Source organism: Bos javanicus, chromosome 1 (assembly GCF_032452875.1).
Source record: "Bos javanicus breed banteng chromosome 1, ARS-OSU_banteng_1.0, whole genome shotgun sequence".
NCBI lineage: Eukaryota > Metazoa > Chordata > Mammalia > Artiodactyla > Bovidae > Bos > Bos javanicus.
Genome location: NC_083868.1, coordinates 24,595,255 through 24,616,648, shown reverse-complemented (window position 1 = coordinate 24,616,648; position 21,394 = coordinate 24,595,255). Strand labels below are relative to the sequence as shown.

The following is a 21,394-nucleotide window of genomic DNA, read 5'->3' as shown; positions in this document are numbered from 1 at the left end:
CTTTGGCTCTCAGCTTTCTTCACAGTCCAACTCTCACATCCATACATGACCACTGGAAAAACCATAGCCTTGACTAGACGGACATTTGTTGGCAAAGTAATGTCTCTGCTTTTGAATATGCTATCTAGGTTGGTCATAACTTTGCTTCCAAGGAGTAAGTGTCTTTTAATTTCATGGCTGCAATCACCATCTGCAGTGATTTTGGAGCCCAGAAAAATAAAGTCTGACACTGTTTCCACTGTTTCCCCATCTATTTGCCATGAAGTGATGGGATCAGATACCATGATCTTAGTTTTCTGAATGGTGAGCTTTAAGCCAACTTTTTCACTCTCCTCTTTCACTTTCATCAAGAGGCTCTTTAGTTCCTCTTCACTTTCTTCCCTAAGGGTGGAGTCATCTGCATATCTGAGGTTATTGATATTTCTCCCAGCAATCTGGATTCCAGCTTGTGCTTCTTCCAGTTCAGCATTTCTCAAGATGTACTCTGCATATAAGTTAAATAAGCAGGGTAACAATATACGGCCTTGATGTACTCCTTTTCCTATTTGGAACCAGTCTGCTGTTCCATGTCCAGTTCTAACTGTTGTTTCCTGACCTGCATATAGGCTTCTCAAGAGGCAGGTCAGGTGTTCTGGTATTCCCATCTCTTTCAGAATTTTCCACAGTTTATTGTGATCCACACAGTCAAAGGCTTTGGCATAGTCAATAAAGCAGAAATAGATGTTTTTCTGGAACTCTCTTGCTTTTTCGATGATCCAGCAGATGTTGGCAATTTGATCTCTGGTTCCTATGTCTTTTCTAAAACCAGCTTAAACATGTGGAAGTTCACGGTTCACGTATTGCTGAAGCCTGGCTTGGAGAATTTTGAGCATTACTTTACTAGCGTGTGAGATAAGTGCAATTTTGCGGTAGTTGAGCATTCTTTGGCATTGCCTTTCTTTGGGATTGGAATGAAAACTGACCTTTTCCAGTCCTGTGGCCACTGCTGAGTTTTCCAAATTTCCTAGCATATTGAGTGCAGCACTTTCACAGCATCATCTTTCAGGATTTGAAATAGCTCCACTGGAATTCCATCACCTCCACTAGCTTTGTTCATAGTGATGCTTTCTAAGGCCCACTTGACTTCACATTCCAGGATATCCGGCTCTAGGTGAGTGATCATACCATCGTGATTATCTGGGTCATGAAGATCTTTTTTGTACAGTTCCTCTGTGTATTCTTGCCACCTCTTCTTAATATCTTCTGCTTCTGTTAGATCCATACCATTTCTGTCCTTTATCCAGCCCATCTTTGCATGAAATATTCCCTTGATATCTCTAATTTTCTTGAAGAGATCTCTAGTCTTCCCCATTCTGTTGTTTTCCTCCATTTCTTTGTATTGATTGCTGAGGAAGGCTTTCTTAATCATTAGTTTAGTAAATTATCATTTTATTTGAAGACAGATAATTTTGTTACAGAATTTAAAAGCGTTTTTTCTTTTCATTTTATTGTGTTAAAGTTAGCATATAACATTAGTCCAAGGTCCACAATACAATATTTCATATACATATATATAAAGAAGTGTTTACCATAATAAGTTTAGTTAACAAAATCACCTCATATAGTTATATTTTCTGTGTGTGTGACGACAATTTTTAAGATATAAGAGATTTTTTATTGTGTTACATTTCCAGAAGCTGGAAGTATAAGACAATTGTTAGGAACATGAAAAGTTGTAGTGCCATGCAAAGGAATCTGTCTACTTCAAAAACTCAGCTATAAAAGTCAAGTTCCGTTTTGGCGGGCGGTTGGCGTTGCGCAGAAGGCGGCAGCGGCGGTGGCTTGTGGTCTCACCACAAAAAAAAAAAAAAAAGTCAAGTTCCACATTTTTGCCTCTATGCATGAGTTCTTACTGAATTTGACCCAAGATTGACATAGATATTTTGTCTCTCAAGTTTATCTCATTGAATTTTGTTCATCTCTTGTAAGATTTTCTTAATACCAGCTCCTATTCATATTTCTTTACTTTGCTTCTACTTTACAAGCAATACCTCTAGTTCTACCCCCGCCCCCCCTTTAAGCCAATCTGCTGTCTTTGGGTTTTTTATTTACTTTCTCAACACATAACAAAAATTGAGCATTTGTATAAAACATCTCAATTTCCACATAGTCTACATTTCTAAAGTCACACTTTTGTAATTATCTATTTACAGCCCAATCTCTTTTCGCCTGTCAATTTTAGAAAGTCAGACTTCATTTTTTGTGTGCACCATACTCTTCTATTTCAAGAATGTAAACATAATTGATCAAGTTGCAATATGTGTTTATATATATTTTTAAAAAAATTATATACGATGCGCTGGTTTGTTTACTTAGCAGAAGATACTGGGCTTACTGGAAAAGTAAATGTGCAGATACTAATAAGAAGAAAAAAAATTTCTTATCCAATAGCAAGGCATATTTTCCCTGTGACAGGCAGAATAACTTCCCCCTGAAGATGTCCATGCCCAAATCCCCAGAACTCCTGAATGTGTTAGTTTACATGGCAAAAGAGAATTAAAGTTGCAGAAGAAATTGAGGTTTCCAGTCAGCTGATTTTCCAATAGGAAGATTATCCCAGATAATCCATGTGGGCCCAATGCAATCTCAATGGTATTTATGAGGAAGGAAAGCAGAAGCGAGAGTGGGACATGTAACAATGGTAGAATGGTCAGAGGGATGCAACGCTGATTGCGCTGAAGACAAAGAGGACCATAAGCCAAGCAACGTGAGTGACCTCTGAAAACTACAAATGGCAAGAGAACACATCTTCCTCTGGAGCCTCTAAAAAGAAATGCTGCCCTGTTAATACCTTGAATTTAGCTCATGAGCCTTGTGTCAGACTTCTGACCAATAGAACTATAATATATAAAGTTTGTGGAGTTTTTAAAGTTACTAGGTTTATGATAAATTTTTATAGCCTTAATAAAAAACAAATATATAACATCCTTTCAATTCCTGTCCAAAGCATTTTTGACATATTAGACAATCTTGTCTGAAATTCTTAGCAAATGCCTGAAGGAAACTTCTCTGCCCCCAATTACTCAGTTGGACATGAATTTACTTAGAAAACTTTTTTGGGCTAAAGGTTGTTTCTTTGGGGGAGTAGGGATAATCTATCAACATTATGGAGATGTATTTGATACTGCTATTCCTGTGAATATATTAAAGTTGTATTCACTTGAATGAAATGACAATTACTTGACTTATCTATTTACTGCTGTTCTGCATGATGTTAGAAAAGTTCTTCAAAAATTAGAAACAGCAACCCAGAGTCCAGAAATGCTCCCATCAATATTGCTGCATTCTCAGTAATTTCTTAAGTTCAGCAAAGGCCTAATCTAATTGGAGGCTGGGTAACAACAAATTTTATTAGAATAATTTTTTTCTTTAGTATAAAAGGAATTACTTTTTCCTTTATATGCTGCTGGGCTGTAAATATTTGAAAAATGATTCATCTCCTTTGGTTTTTAAGTGAAATGAGCTAGGGAAGAGATTACAAGAGTGTTTCTTTGAGTTGAGCTGTCCTCAAAGATTATTTGAGGTAGTTACTCCTGATGAGTTATTCAATTGGCCCTCTGTGGATTTTCAGCTCAATTCACACTGTTGGTAATTTCAAACCAATCAAATTTCCTGTATTATCAATTATAGGATTTAGTCCTATCTCTAAAGAAACTACCCAGATTCTCTCTTTACATACTCCCATGTGTGGACAATTCATCATTAAGACTAGTCTGTACACATCCACTTCAGTGAAGTGAATTATAAAACAAGACAGTGAAGCTATTAATGACAGTTACTTCCATAAATACTTCAAATGCATTATTCTGATGACGTTTCTGAAGGAAAATCGACCAAATGTATAAATCTCCAAAAGACCCAGAGAGATGTGTAGATGACTAAGGTGCCTTGTTTTCAGGGGAAAGTTTCTGAGAAGACATTTCCATAATTAGCTTCTGGAATCAGTTATCTGTGATTCTTCATACACTGCCAAAACGTTATTATCTTTTTATGCTAATGTCTCCATTTAAGCATCTCCATGCTGAACAAGAAACTAAAATTTTAATGTAAGTAGAGGAAATTCAAAACAGGAGTCCAAGAAATACAGACAAATTGGACTGTGAATTTCATATAATTTAGATAGTCATACTTCTGTGAGACAGCAACTTTAGGACTCTGGAAAAAGGAAAAGAATTGGAATCAAACTGGAAAAGCATCAAATTCTCAGATATGAGTTAAAATTAATGTCACCAGATTTAACTGGGATGGAAATCAAAAGATACTGTCCTACAACCAAATGGTAGCATGGCAATTTTTATAACAATCACAACAGAAGAAGGAGTGCACAGCTATTTAAGATAGACATGTTGCTGTCTGTCTTATGGGCCTCCACTGGCCCATCTCTGAAGGAAAGTTTGGTCTTTGCTTTATCCAGAGGAATACAGGCTTTCTGTAACCTGTTTTATCCCTATGAGTCTAGTGAACATGGTTGTTGTTGTTTAGTTGCTAACTCATGTCTGATTCTTTGGTGACCCCATGGACTATAGCCCACCAAGCTCCTCTGTTCATGGGATTTCCTAGACCATCAATAATACTACAGTGAGTTGCCATTTCCTTATCCAGGGGATCTTCCAGACCCAGGGATCAAACCCTGGTCTCCTGCACTGCAGATGGATTCTTTACTGCTGAGCCACCAGGAAAGCCCAAACATAGTTGTTACTCATTCAATATTTTTTTGAATAAATGAACAAATTTACAGATGGTCCTCAACATGTGATGGCTTAACTTAAAATTTTTTGACTTTTCAGTTCAGTTCAGTCACTCAGTCGTGTCTGACTCTTTGCGACCCCATGAATCGCAGCACGCCAGGCCTCCCTGTCCGTCGATGGACTTGAGTCTGAGTGAACTCCGGGAGTTGGTGATGGACAGGGAGGCCTAGCGTGCTGCGATTCATGGGGTCGCAAAGGGTTGGACCATGGTGCAAAAGTAATATGCGTACAGTAAAAACTGTACTTTAAATGTTGGTCTTTTCCTTGGCTGGTGATTTGTGGAACGATTCTTTCTTGTGATGCAGGCCAGTGACAGGGAGGTGCAGTTACCAGTCTACCCTTGATCAACAGGTTAAACAATTCACACACTTAAAGCCATTCTGTACCCATACAGCCATTCTGCTTTTCACTTTCAGTATGCTATTCAATAAATTACATGGGATACTCAACACTTTATTAAAGTATAGACTTTGTGTTAGATGGTTTTGCTCAACTTAGCCTAATGTAAGTAGCTGAGCACATTTATGGTAGGCTAGGCTAACATACATTGCTCAGTAGTTTAGGTGTATTAAATCCATTTTCCACTTAAGTTATTTTCAACAACAGTGGTTTACCAGATGAAACTCCATCATAAATCAACAAACATCCATACTATAATCTGGTGATACATGTTTCAGTCAAGAGAACTTTGAAATTTCAGTTATTTCTCTTTCCTAGGTGGATCTGTCTCATAGGATTTGACTTGTTCTGGCTCATGTAGCACTCCAGTATCCCTTGTTAATCTGCCTTCCCTCTCCTGCATCACAGGCTTAAGAGCACATCTGAATGCGAGGAGGGCATTGTGAATAAGAAAACCATATTCTACTGTTTTCAGTGAATTATAGTTGCTTTTGGGCATCCCTTGGTGCCTCAGTGGTTAAAAAAAATAATCCACCTGTAGTGCAGGGGCCACAAGAGAAGTGCTTTTGATCCTTGGGTTGAAAAGATCCCCTGGAGGAGGGCATGGCAACCCACTCCATTATCCTTGCCTGGAGAATCCCATGGACAGAGGAGCCTGGTGGGCTACAGTCCATAGGACTGCAAAGAGTCAGACACGACTGAGTCACTGAGCATGCATGCTTGATATTGAAGATATTTAATATTCTGATATTTTAGCAGGATTGGATTTAATAAAAATTTATATTTTTACTCAAAGTCAAACGTAAAATTTGCAGAAATCCTTTCCAAAGCTACAACATCCATAATAGGCTCTTTTTAGGCATATATATATATATATATATAAAGTAATCCAAGGGCAAATCAGAACCTGTAAGGCCTTCATGACTTCCCTGGTGGCTGAGACGGTAACGTGTCTGTCTACAATGGACCCGGGTTTGATCCCTGGGTTGGGAAGATCCCCTGGAGAAGGAAATGGCAATCCATTCCAGGACTATTGCCTGGAAAATCCCATGGACTGAGGAGCCTGGTAGGCTACAGTCCATGGGGTTGCAAAGAGTCAGACACGACTGACTGACTTCACTTCACTAAGGCCTTCATAGTCATTTTTATATTTATCCACCAAGTGTTTACTGAAGTTTGGAAAAGGAGAAGTGAACCAGACTTTTTTTTTAAAGTGTGAGTCACTACATTTTTCATTTCACATGTGTACACTCATTTCATTAATTTAATGCTTCATGTTCTTATCAGTCGCTAAGTCGTGTCTGACTCTTTGCAACCCCATGGACACACGCCAGGGTTCCTTGTCCTTCAGTATCTCCCACAGTTTGTTCAAACTCATGTCCATTGAGTAGACAATGCCATCCAGTGCTTCTAGGTATGATTTATTCCCGAGCTTCCCAGATGGTACAGTGGTAAAGAATCAGATGCAGGAGATGTGGGTTCAATCCCTGGGTCAGGAAGACCCTTTGGAGGAAGAAATGGCAACCTTCTCTAGTATTCTTGCCTGGAAAATTCCAAGGACAGAAGAGCTTGGCAGGCTACAGACTATGGGGTAACAAAGAGTTGGACACAACTGAGTATACAGAAATGAATATGTTATTCATTTTGCAGGTGAAGAAATGAGAGAGTAAGTATCAGAGGAGACACAACTGTCAGGAAGCAGAATTGGGATCTCCATTTATGGCACTTTAAATCCAATGTCCTTGAATATAAGTACAGTGATGCCCCAATGATTCACTGAGTTTGTACAAAGGGTAGGTCTATATGCACTGAGAAAATACTTTAATTAATTATATGTGGATTCTGTATTAGGTAGTTTTAGTTTGCAAAAATGAAAATATAGGTACATAGAAAACTACAATACATACAAGCTGAAACTCCAATACTTTGGCCACCTGATGTGAAGAACTGACTCATTGGAAAAGACCCTGGGAAAGATGCTGGGAAAGATTGAAGGCAGGAGGGGAAGGGTACGACAGAGGATGAGATGGTTGGATGGCGTCACTGACTCAGTGGACATGAGTTTGAGCAAGCTTTGAGAGTTGGTGATGGACAGAGAAGCCTGGCGAGCTGCAGTCCACGGGGTAGCAAAAAGTCAGACATGCCTGAGCAACTGAACTGAACTGAAACAACTACAATAAGTAATAGAATGTTAAGGGACAAATAGATATGTCAATTATAGTCTATATGATAAAATCTTGTTTAGGTGAAATTATAACTTGAACGTGTGCATACCTTTGTTCAAATTCTTACATGTTTTATCCATTAGACGTAGAAAAAGAAGATTGAATCTAAGTGACAGTAATAAATGGCTTTCCAAAGCCAAATACAATCATGACCTGTAATATTCTAATTATCTCATTTTTGGTTCCTGAACAGTGCGTTAAGAAGGTCATAGAAACTCCTGTTCACATTTTTTTTTGTTTGTTTGTTTTTTCATGTGGTTGTGTTTCTTTACTCATCTTTTACACTTGAACTTGAAGAAGCATAGGAGGAAGGGTCAGGCTGCCAGAAGTCCCTTCAGTGTGTTTTAGAAGCACAACTGCTTAGTCTCAGGCTGTTGGCACAGTCATAGACAGGACACAATGCTTCTGCAATTAATCTTTCTGATATACCAATGAGACTTTGCAGAACAGAAAGATTTCCACTAGTTACTTGCTCTTTTCACTCATTTCTGGCCAGTCAGCTCGTCAAATAAGCCAGAAGAACTCTGACGGAAAGCCAAAAAAGGGGCTAGAGCTATCAGCATTTACCTCTTCTCAGTATGATCATTTCCTCCAGGTCGCTGAGTTTGGATGGATCCTATTCGATGAAATAAGGTCTATGTATTATTACTTATGATAATATATATATGTAATATTCACACTGTGCCCATATGCCGTTTGGATATACTGTATTTCTTCTATGTTATTCTATGTAGTTATTCTATGTGTCTGTTTACATGCATGTATACCACCCTAAAGGAGACCAGCCCTGGGTGTTCTTTGGAAGGACTGATGCTGAGGTTGAAACTCCAGTACTTTGGCCACCTCATGCGGAGAGTTGACTCATTGGAAAAGACCCTGATGCTGGGAGGGATTGGGGGCAGGAGGAGAAGGGGACGACAGAGGATGAGATGGCTGGATGGCATCACTGATCAATGGACGTGAGTCTGAGTGAACTCTGGGAGTTGGTGATGGACAGGGAGGCCTGGCGTGCTGCGATTCATAGGGTCGCAAAAAGTCAGATGCGACTGAGCGACTGAACTGAACTGAACTGATACCTTTCTAAAGCAAACCATAGCAAAGTTTAAAACATAGAGATTGACTTTCCAAAGTAGATCATTAGGAGGGAACATTATCATCTATTTTTAGAAAGGACAATAATGGTGTTCAGAAGCTAAATGGCAGGGAGCCATTCCCTCTGGGCCTCCAGCAATTATTCATAGTTTTGCTAGCTCTGAGGGAGTTCAGCTTTGTCTTTTCTGTCATAGAAGCCTCTTTATACCTGGATGAAGATAGAAATTCTGGGGGTACCAGCAAGAATGGAGCCTGTATACTCTGACCTTTATGTCAGAAGCAAGTGTGCAACAGCCAGAAAAAGAAATAAATGTAAACATTTCCACTGTTACTGCATTCTTCAGTAAACAAAGCTTTATTTTATTGAGTTTTGTTTATAGGGGATAAAAATGTATTCCTGATCATGAGAAGATTGAGAACATATTACTTTTGCACTGTCAGGAAAGTTGGAAAGCCTAGTCTCAGTGACTAGATGAAACAGTAGTATCTCAATGTTGAGCATTGTACAAAAGCTTTGTGTAGAGCAGGGAGGCCTTTACAATGAGTCCTGGGGCTCTGGAAGGCTCCTGGCTTGAAAGCCTGTCCATTGAGAACAGGGGCGTGGAAAAAGTAATGAGAAATGAACCCCAACTTTTGCCCTTCAAGCTCAGTGTGATATTGAGACAAATAGAACCTCCTGTTCCCAATAGGCAGGGGTGGATAAAATAGGTCTTCATTTCTCATTCCAAGGGAGGTGGGAGGTCTTCCTGACCCACTATTTTCCTTCCTGAAATATGACAATTCCCTTCTCAAAATCATGCGTCCTTCTCACTCGTCTCATGCTTCACGAACAAAGGTGGGAGTTTCTTTCTGTTGAATGCTTTGGACTGGGTCTCAGTTTTACTACTTTTGCCAAGATGTTGCCTAAAGCTATGATTAGTATTTCCTCTTTGTGTTATTAAAGCTTTGAGTTAGAAGAGTAGATTTTGAACTAAGTGCAGGACTATGTCTTGTTCTACTTTATACTTCCCAATTTCCACCATAGTACCTTGCACATTTTAGTTTTGTAGTAAATATTTTTTTTTCTGATTCCATTTTACATGTGTTTATATCTATTCATTTGGAGAAGGAAACGGCACCCCACTCCAGTACTCTTGCCTGGAAAATCCCATGGACGGAGGAGCCTGGAAGGCTGCAGTCCATGGGGTCACTGAGGGTCAGACATGACTGAACGACTTCACTTTCACTTTTCACTTTCATGCATGGGAGAAGGAAATGGCAACCCACTCCAGTGTTCTTGCCTGGAGAATCCCAGGGACAGGAGAGCCTGGTGGGCTGCCGTCTGTGGGGTCACACAGGGTCGGACACGACTGAAGTGACTTAGCAGCATATCTATTCATAGAAAAGTATTTTGGACTTTAATTCTGCTTTGTAGGAAACCATGCTATTTTTATACATGTATACACTAGAAGACTCATAAAATAGCATGGTTTCCTACAAAGCAGAATTAAAGTCCAAAATACTTTTCTATGAATAGATATGCTGCTAAGTCACTTCAGTCGTGTCCGACCCTGTGTGACCCCACAGACGGCAGCCCACCAGGCTCCCGTCCCTGGGATTCTCCAGGCAAGAACACTGGAGTGGGTTGGAGAAGGAAATGGCAACCCACTCCAGTATGCTTGCCTGGAGAATCCCAGGGATGGGAGCCTGGTGGGCCGCTGTCTATGGGGTCACACAGAGTCGGACACGACTGACGTGATTTAGCAGTAGCAGTAGTGTATACATATTCAACATCTCAACACATTTTAAGACCAAAACTTTGGATATTTACCCCAGCTTATATAGTTCCAGAAAGTCAGACGTGATTCTAACTTCTTTCCGAACCACAGAAGCAACATGAGAGTCTTGTGATTGAGTTGTTATTGTTCACTGAAGTATCTCAAGTGCCAAGAATAGTTCTTGGCATATAAAAAGTATTCAATGCTTTTAAAATTATCATTATGAATATTTGCAGTTGTACATAGCAAAACTTGGGTACAATGGATATTTCTCATTTATTTTTTCTCCATTTACTGTTTATAATTAAACAATTCACAGGAGAAATTCTTGACGGGTCAAATACATATCCAACTGTACTACAACCTAAATCATAGACCATAGAAGACGTATAGTCAAGTGATGACATCAATCAATTTATTATGGATCAATTTTCAGCCAAGCATCCCCCTAAACCTGTCTAATGTTTTGGCAAGATACTTGAAAGGACTCACTAAAAATTTATTAGTGTAGCTTGAATTTTTTTTTTTTAATTCTCTGGCTTAACAAAGAGAATACTGTTTGCCCTGTGAATATATAGATTTTATAGTTTAACATAGTAATGGTTATGCTTGCCAAGAATCACAGTTTTAAATGAGCTTTTATTAAAACCATTGCTGTGTTTAAGCTTTCATTTTATGTACTGCATTTTTATTTAAAACTTATTCTATTTAAATTTGTCTAACTTTTATAATCAAAGCTTAACTTGAGTACTGCTTTGGAAATATGTTTTGTATCACTTCACGCCTTCTTTGCAATGAATCTAGTAGTTTCAGTTAATTGATACTGATTTTGAACATAGCAATATGCAAACTTTACAAACAGAATTCACATTAGTATTAAAGATCATAATTCTTTCATATGTAAAATGGGTAAGTCAAGATACAGCTTTGAAAGACTAAGCATTTCAGACACTGATTCAAACTTCAAAATTACTAGCTTAGTGCAGTAGCCACAGAACCAAATGGACAATTTTGTAACTTACTATATGTTATGAATTTAAGGATTACTTAAAGTTTATAGAAAGAACCAAACAGTAAAATTTTAAACTGAGAACAGGAAAGGTGAACTTTAAACTCCAACTCTGTGCATAAGAGAAGCTAGTTATTTATATGGGCCAAAAATATAAAAAAGGCTAACCCTATATTTCCTTTCTAGATGAAATCTGTTATAAATGATGACAGCATATTTATTAGTAATATTATTTTAAACTAGCTTCTTTTGAGAATGTCAAAAGTGATGACATCATTCTGTTTATGAATAAGTTAGACGAAGTGAGTTTTGGTTCCTTCAAGTGTCATTTTCTAATAAACATGTTATTTCTTTCCTTTTAAACTTTGTTGAAGTATAACTGATATACAAAACATCACACACATTTAATGTTTACACCATGAAATGTTTTTCACACCCATATACCTGTGATACCATCATTACAATCAAGCTATTAAACATATCCATTATCTCCAAAATTTCCTTATGATTTTGGGTGAGTGTGTGTGTGTGTATGGTGTTTATGTCTTGTGGTAAGGACACAATATGAGATCTAGCTTCTTAATATATTTTAAAACACACAATACCATATTGTTAACTACAGGTACCATGTTTTATAGCCAAGATTAGGAAATAACCCTTATATCCATCAACATACGAGTGCATAAAGAAAATGTGGTACAGATATAGATATTATAGCCTTGAAAAGAAAATTCTTCCATTTGCAACAACCTGGATGAAATAAGGATATTATGCTAAGTGAAGTAGGTCAGTCACAGAAGGATGAAAATTGCATATGTGTGTGTGTGCTTAGTCATCAGTCATGTGCAACTCTGCATCCCCATGGACTGTAGCTCACCGGGCTTCTCTGTCCAAGGGATTATCCCTGCAGCAATCTGGTGTGGGTTGCCATTTCCTACTCCAGAGGATCTTCTTGATCCAGGAATCGAACCTGCATCTCCTGCGTCTTTTGAATCGGCAGGAGGATTCTTTACCACTGGCACCACCTGGGAAGCGCATGGAATAATTCATGATTCCTAGACACCATATTAAAAAGCAGAGACATTACTTTGCTGACAAAGGTCTGTCTAGTTAAGGCTATGGTTTTTCCAGTAGTCATGTATGGATGTGAGAATTGGACTATAAAGAAAGCTGAGCACAGAAGAATTGATGCTTTTGAACTGAGGTGTTGGAAAAGACTTTTGAAAGTCCCTTGGACAGCAAAGAGATCAAACCAGTCAATCCTAAAGGAAATCAGTCCTGACTATTCATTGGAAGTATTGATGCTGAAGCTGAATCTCCAATACTTTGGCCACCTGATGCGAAGAGCTGACTCATTGGAAAAGTCCTTTATGCTGGGAAAGATTGAAGGCGAGAGGAGAAGGGGATGACAGAGGGTGAGATGGTTGGATGGCATCACTGACTCAATGGACATGAGTTGGGAGTTGGTGATGGACAGAGAAGCCTGGCATGCTGCAGTCCATGGGGTTGCAAAGAGTCGGACAAGACTGAGCGACTGAACTAAACTGAACTAACATTTAGAAAAGATAACTGCTCAGGCAGTAAACTTTGTCAGTACATTATAGCAAAATAAATGCATATATTTCATATTGCAATAAGGCATATCATGGAGTTATTGGAACTTTTTAGAGTTCAGGTACTACTTTTTAAAGCTGCTGCAACATTGCAAAGTAAGTAGCCATAAGCTAAAAATATAAATTAAATGTAAAGATAGTTGATCTGTGCAAACTGGATTACAATATGCAGTTTTTGGTGAATCAGTTATTAAGAATAAAGACAATTAAATTTTTTCCTTGTAGTTAAAGATATAGTGATAGAATGCATAAGCAAGTGCTTTAAATTATTTACAAATCATAAAGTCATTTTTGGTTTTTTGCTGATAAGCAAAAGGAAATTTCAGAGAAAACATAAAAAGGCTATTATATAAATTTACTTTTAAAATTAAATTCAGGTTAATATGAAATTGATTTGTATAAAAAGATAAATCTTTTTAGGAAAAGTTTTCCTTGAGAATCAATGGCTCCATATGAACTAAAACTTTGAAATAATTTATAAAAAATATGTTTCAATATTATCCATCTATAAAATATTCTTAATAGCTTTAGTTGTGTAATCATAATGACACTTCTAACTTTAAAAATATCCAAATTGTTTGTTGTCAAACATCTGCCTAGCATAACTGACATCATTTGTAATTATGTTGATTAAAAATGAAATTGTTAAAAATATAAATTTTGATAAATTAGTAAATAAATTTATAGAAAATGAGCCAGGAATATCTTATGATGAATTGCTATCATATTAATTAATGGTTATTGTATTTTATAAAATTGTGATACCAAAATATTATTTTTTACTATCTGTAAGTTAATACTCATGTGTTCTTCCATTGTGTTTTATAAGTAATAAAATACTTTAAAAGAAAGAGCTTCATGTCTTAGTACCTTTAACTGTACTTTTTCCCCCTGTTTTTTGAACAAGGGTCTCCACATTCTCATTTTTCAATGGAGTCTACACATTTTGTAAACATCCTTAATTGCAGTCTTGTATGGCCAATTTTCTTAAAATGAACAGTTGAGAAGTTTTAATTTCTGCTTATCTTAATATTTAGAAAAGATAACATAGTAATATCTTCTTTCTGTGATCCTTTTTTTCCTCTCCTTTTTTCCAGTGCTTTGGTTTTCACTGATACTACCACTCTCTTTGTACCTGGTTAGGTTTTCTAAAGCAATAAGGGACTATATTTTTTCTTAGAGTAAGACTCTGGGTTTAAGATCTAAATCATGGTTTTCTAGCTCATAAGTTATTTTCCACTTACATGACTATCAAGAACCAGATTTTAAAAGAAAATGTTTTCTTCAATGAGAAGATCCCACCAGTTATCATGCACCATATTTGACACAGCTGGTGAATGAGCAAAAGATACAAATTGTTACAGAATCCCAAAACAAACTGCACTCTTGTTTCAGCACCACCTGGGGCCTCTTAATGTATGAAGAAGGAAAAGGAAATATGCAAATGTTGGTGTTCATTTACATAAAGCTGATTCCACTGAATAGTTTTCTTGGGTTTACTAACATTTTCATGATTTCTTCAGCGTATACTTATCAATCATTTTTCTTGTCAGTAAGAACCTCATTTCTTTTGTATCCATGTTAAGTGTTGCCTGAAGGTACTGCAATTTCTGAATCCTCTCAAGGTAAGAATTTCCTTGGAAAAGTCTATAATTCTTGATAAAAATGAAATTGCCATTACTGAAAAAGCAAATAGCAATGATGTGAGTGCATAATAAGCAACAGACTACCAGACTTCATTCTTTACTTTAATGGGACTCTTGATTACCTTACGTAGAACATAAAAATGAAGCAAAAACGTTACAGCACTAATGCGAAGCTGCAGCTTTCTTCCCTCTGGGTAAGGATGCCATTCTGTCTATGGATCCCAGTGTCCCTTAGTTGATCATTACCAGTGAGTGCCTTAAAGACACACTAAAATTAAAGGTCCCTTGTCAAGTTAAAGCATATCTGCCTTCCTAGTCAATACGCTGTCTTCAGGAGAGGGTGACCCAACAAATAACTAGAAAATTAAGCCAATATCTATCTGTTCCTCAAATAGATCAAAACTTTCATTATTATAAACCTCTACTAACTGAAAAAAAATGTATGTAGTGGATCATAGTAACAGTGTAAGAGGCACGACCTCTTGGTCTCACTGTCCTCTGTGAATTCAAAGAATTCCTTAGGATTGTTTACTCATTTTCTTGTTGAACTGTCTTCAGAAAAAGATGCTATGGTGTTAGATTATTTGTTCTTTCATATTTCAAATGTCTGTATAAAAGGGCTTCCCAGGTGGCACAGGGTTAAGAATCCACCTGCCAATGCAGGAGACACAGGAGATGCAGCTTCGATTCCTAGGTCAGGAAGATCCCCTGGAGTAGGATATGGCAATCCACTCCAGTATTCTTGCCTGGAAAACCCCATCAACAGAGGAGCCTGGTGGGTGATAGTCCATGGGGTTGCAGGGTAAGATGCGACTGAACATGCATGCATGTCCATATAAAAATCTCTTTCACGTGTATTTTTAAGTTATAATCAGGTTCACAAAACAATAGTTATTATACAAAAATACATCTGACTATAAAGTCCTTTATTTCCACTTTCTAACAATTTAATTTTCTTTTTTCAGGCTTCATTAACCACAGTTAAGATTGCTTCAAGAGCATGTCTCATTAAATTTTTTGCATTTATCTGTGTAATTCATATCAATGGGTCAAGTGAAAGATGGGCATATTAAAACTGCCTTGTCTTTATTCAAAAGAACTACCAGCAACTGTAACAATCTACAACTTATTCTAAACCTGTTATGGAGTGAAAGTTTATATTCCCCTAAAAGTCATATTCTGAAATCTTAACCCTCTTTGTGATGGTATCAGGAGGTACGGGCAAGTAATTAGGTCATAAGGGTGGAGTTCTCATGAAAGAGATTAGTGCCCTTATAACAGAGACATGATAGAGTTTGCTTCCTCTCTGTGTTCCCCACCATTTGTGGATACAGTGGAGAAGATGACTGTATGCAAAGTAGGAAGACAACAGATTGGCTGGTGCTTTGATCTTGGACATCCAACCTCCATAACAGTGAGAAATACATGCTTGTTTTTTAAGCTATTCAATCTATGGCATTTTTACTATAGCAGCCCAAATGGACTAAGACAATAGTCTTACTTTAAGTAGGAAAGGACAAGGAAGTTATGAACTGTCTCAGTAAAGTGATTCTCTTCATTCTGTAAGCCCTTACCCATAATAGTACCAAGACTAGAATAATTTCATATTCTGTCCTTAAGTTTTCTTAATGGGTTTCTCAGTACATAGAAAACACACCATTCACATAGTTAAAACATGTATTTAAGATTATTTGCTAGACAAGACTAAGCCCTGGGGATAAAGTGGTATATCCCTGCTGTCTTGGAACCCTTAGCCTGGTGTGTGAGACCAACAATAAATAGATAAAAATAAAGCTATAAACCGATGATGAGTACTATGAAAGAATAAGAGAATTACATACGAGAATTTCAAATAGGTATGTTAAAAGAGGCGCGGGAAATATTGTCTGAGAAATTATACTGAATTTTAGAGAAACTAGGATTCTGTCCCTATTTATAGTTACCTCAAGATTGGGGCTTTCCCAGTGGCCTAGCAGTAAAGAATCCACCTGCAATGCAGGAGACACAGGAGACGTAGATTTGATCCCTGGGTTGGGAAGATCTCCTAGAAGAGGAAATGGCTACCACTCCAGTGTTCTTGCCTGGAGAATCCCATGGACAGAGGAAACTGGCAGACTACTCTAGTTCATGGGGTCACAAAGAATCAGGCATGACTGAAGCAACTTAGCATGAACACCCAAGTTTGGCAGTGGTCAACCCCACTGGACCCAAGAAAGCCCTTTCTTCATTGAGATTGTGACACTGCTCCTGCCTCCCTCTTAAGACAACTCCTCTGATTTGTCATCTGTTGAAATCCTTACTCTTTGCTTTCTCTTCTTCCAAAATGTGCACCTATCGGCTTGCTCTATAATCAAACTGAGAAAACTGACTTTAATAAGAATGCAACATTATCTTTTTCTTCTTAATCTTGATATAGTCAGTATAACAGCATCATATTGAGATGTATACCCAAAAGTCCTGTACATTTGTATAAATTTGTTTCAACATCCCCCTCAGCCTCATTCAACCAACTCTAAAAGAGAAAGATACAAGATTGACCTAATGTTTAGTAAAAAAATATACTCTAAGTGATGCAGATTTTCTTGGCACCAAGAACTAAGAATTATTCTTGTAGTTCTTCAGAAAAGTGAGCACTCATGATGTTGTCATAGAATAGGTCACAGTTTTTCATGATGTTAAGACAAATAAGATAATGTGTTCAGTTCAGTTCAGTTGCTCAGTCATGTTCAACTCTTTGCAACCCCATGGACTGCAGGATGCCAGGCTAGTGAATGCCAATATACTAAACAGAGACTAAGTTTTCCTTTTCCTCTGCTACTTTCTCTTATGCATATTTGAGTAGGAAATTTCTGAGTTCATGTTCTATCCTTGCATTTTATTTCTAAAAAGTTAGTCAGCGTGGAAGGATTTTACTCTTGGTGGTAAATTCCTGAAGATGTGACGAGACGTGAAAGTCACTCAGTCGTGTCTGACTCTTTGCAACCCCATGGACTATCCAGTCTATGGAATTCTCCAGGCCAGAATACTGGAGAGGGTAGTCTTTCCCTTCTCCAGAGGATCTTCCCAAGCCAGGGATTGAACCCAGGTCTCCCACATTGCAGGCAGATTCTTTAATACTGATGATCTTGGAATTGGCGGTGAGGTGTTAACCTATGTGTCATACTCCATGCAACTGAGGATACATTTTAGCAATTCCCATGAATATACAAATTTAAGAAGTTCCCATGAATACACATACTCCCAACACAAAATGCTTTGGTAAAAGTTTTCCCTTCCAAACCATTATGTTCATTCACAAAATTACATCAGAAACCCTATTGGATTTCAACCCGTTACATATTTACTAATCTTCAGAGCACTATTCATCAGTGAGAAAGTTTAGAACAGTCCAGCAGTGGCCCAAGAAATAAGCGGCTGAATTGATGTAACTATCACAGTATTTCTGGGCAGAATAAAATCAATCTGTTAAAGATACATGGTGTATTGATTTATTTATTCACCAGATTTAATCTGTCCAAAAAAAATCTTATCAAAGATTCTATCTTTGTAATAAAAAATGACTATATTGTATTCAATCACAGATACCTTGAGTTTATTGGAGTACTGATAATACATAGAAATAATGATTAAAGAAGTATTCATACATAAAATAGACACACATAATGCAGGCAGAAACATGACCCTAATTGACACTAAATAACAGACCCAAGTAACTTGTTACTCAAATAAACATATGCCCTTAGAATGTCTTGGTACTTTCATGAGGGGGAGAGCCTGACTCCCTCCATAATGATGATGTTTCACACAGGTAAAACAACCAGAGCAATGTCTCTTTAAGGCCTCTCCCACCACATGAAATACTCATTCATCCATCAACTCAGGCAGTTTCATGGGGAGAGGCCCACTCTGAAAGAGGGTCAAGGTTTCAGATTATAAAGTTGGAAGGTTGATCATGCTTTGCCTTTTCTTTTGTCCTCTCATCCTATTAATTCAAATTTTTCACAAAAAGTGGCAGTAATTAGAACTGCTTTGGACTACCACCAAGATTTTCTATCAGATTTCTTTCCTGTTTATGTTTGAGTTACTCAGAAGTTATCTGTGTGCCCTTTGGACATGTAGGACCTATTTTTTTAAACTCCCTCTGTACAAAGAATGTAATCTCAGCTTTCTGGGCTCTGGATTATATCATTGTATTTCTCTGTTTCAACTGAGAAATCTGAGAGTAAAGAGTGAAAGTAGCAATTCATCATAATAATTCCCTCTTCCCAATTAAAAAAAAAAATCTTTGTTTAAAAGGCTTCATTGCCTAAGGTTGAATATATACTGCCTAATTAGCTTCAGTTCATCAAAATGAAGCTTTATCTATAAATTATCTTCTTATGAAATGATTATGGGGTTGTTTCTGATGTGATAATTTTCACTTCTTTTTGACATTGCATTTGGGTCATTAATAGGAGAATCATTGATTGGAAAATAAAGCAATCAGTTGTTATTGATTGAGAATTATAAGAACATCTAGGAAATTAATTGGCTGCTGATTATTGTGTATGGATACAGTGGACAGGTTTATAAATTATTTTATCTACCACATGGAATTTTAGCTTTCTAAACAACTTATGATCCTTTCTAGATATTCTTGGACAATTATGTTGCCCTGTGATTTTTTTGTTATTTCAAGCAAATTATGAGAAAGAGATCATTACTTCAGAAAAGAAATAAATATAATTTTCTTATCTTTTGCTTCTTATTTCTGAAGATAAGCTTTATTGTATTACTAGAACTAAAAACTTTCAGTTGTGATTTCGGGATAGGAGCTTTTATATTATGCTGTTGTTTAATCGCTAAACTGTCTGACCCTTTGTCACCCCATGGACTGCAGTACGCCAGGATTCCCTCTCCTTCACTTTCTCCAGGAGTTTCCTCAAACTCATTTCCATGATACTATACAATCATCTCATCCTTTGTCGCCCTCTTCTCCTCCTGCCCTCAATCAGCATCAGGGTCTTTTTCAATAAGTCAGGATCTCTCTAATAATTTAAGAAATTTGGGCATCATCTAACAGGTATTTCTCAACACAGAGAAGGCAAATGCAGAGAAGTAATTTGCTCACAAAGCTCATGACTCAATCAGCGTAAGAAATTTGTCTTATGTCTAATGTTTAGTATCTTACCTAATATATTCACAGAATTGGTTTTTGGCTTTATAATCTTGACATTTCATGGCGAATTTTACCTGTGCTTAAGGTCTTTTTAGATTAATTAGAGTTTTTAGGTTCTTTTTTTCTCTTTTACCTTTTTTTGAAGACTTACAGGACATTTTCATATGTACATTGTATACATTGTTGGTCAAGTATTTCCTATTTAAACAATTCATAAATGACTTTGCACGCATGCTGTCGCTTCGGTCGCATCCAACTCTGTGTGACCCTATGGACTGTAGCCCATTTCGGGCTCCTCTCTCTGTCCCTGGGATTCTCTAGGCAAGAATACTGGAGTGGGTTGCCATTTCCTCCTCCAAGGGATCTTCCCAGCCTAGGGATCAAATCCACTTCTCTTATGTCTCCTGCATTGGCAGGCGGATTGTTTACCACTAGTGCCACCCGGGAAGCCCAAAGCACCTGATATTTCCAGACAGTCTCCCATCCAAGTACTAACCAGGCCCAAACCTGCTTAACTTCCTAGGTCATACACGGTTGGGTGCATTCAGGGTGGTATGGCCATAGACACATGACTTTGGGCAATTAAAAAAACAAAACAGCAACAAAAAATTATTTCAAATTTGGAAACAGTAATAGCACATATTTTGAGGATGCAGGAGAACTGCAATTTTTAACTAAAGAACATTTGTAGTTACAGGAACTGCTGACAAACTTCACTAAGCTTTAATTTTGTGGATTTACTTTACAAACTGGGAAATTTGAAAGTAACCCTTTCTATTAAACAGTAGATTTCCTAATATATTCTATTCTTGTAAGCTTCATCCCCTCCATCCCCACTTAATCATTATTAGATTCCCCTGCCTCAATTCAAACCCATTTCCTGTTCCTTGAATAAGTTAAACTCAATTTTCTTGTGTTTTTTGGTTTAAATCCACTGCTGCACTTTGTTCATGATTTTAAGAGAGTAAAATAGTTATTCAGGAAAAGTTTTTCAGTTGCCTTGCAGACACAAAGTGGCAATATGTTTTACAGAGACTAAAATATATCATTATAAGATAGAAAGAAAAGATTACATCAGATCAATAAGATGTGTGTCAGGGACAAATATCATATCACTTGTTGACAGTCATTTCCATTTCTTCTGAAAGGATCTTGTTGTATGCCACAACACTGTTTTTGATCTTGAAAATGAAATCAGCCAGCAAGTCCTATATTTTTTTTTTTAACATTTCTTTTTTTTTTTTTTTAAATTTTATTTTATTTTTAAACTTTACATAATTGTATTAGTTTTGCCAAATAACAAAATGAATCCGCCACAGGTATACATGTGTTCCCCATCCTGAACCCTCCTCCCTCCTCCCTCCCCATACCATCCCTCTGGGTCGTCCCAGTGCACCAGCCCCAAGCATCCAGTATCATGCATTGAACCTGGACTGGCATCTCGTTTCATACATGATATTTTACATGTTTCAATGCCATTCTCCCAAATCTTCCCACCCTCTCCCTCTCCCATAGAGTCCATAAGACTGTAAAATAAGTTTATGCTTAGAATTTCTAAACTAATCTCTACCTATTGTGTATCTCAGAAGATACATTATATAGCCTTTCCAAATGATCATCACATGCTGCTGCTAAGTCACTTCAGTAGTGTCCGGCTCTGTGCGACCCCATAGACGGCAGCCCACCAGGCTCCCCGGTCCCTGGGATT

The 21,394-nt window shown here is 37.4% G+C and overlaps 1 pseudogene; it reads right to left on the bottom strand.

The window, feature by feature from the left end:
* Positions 1–20,133: 20,133 nt before the first annotated feature.
* On the bottom strand, positions 20,134–20,252 carry LOC133255425 (5S ribosomal RNA; annotated as a pseudogene).
* Positions 20,253–21,394: the final 1,142 nt, after the last annotated feature.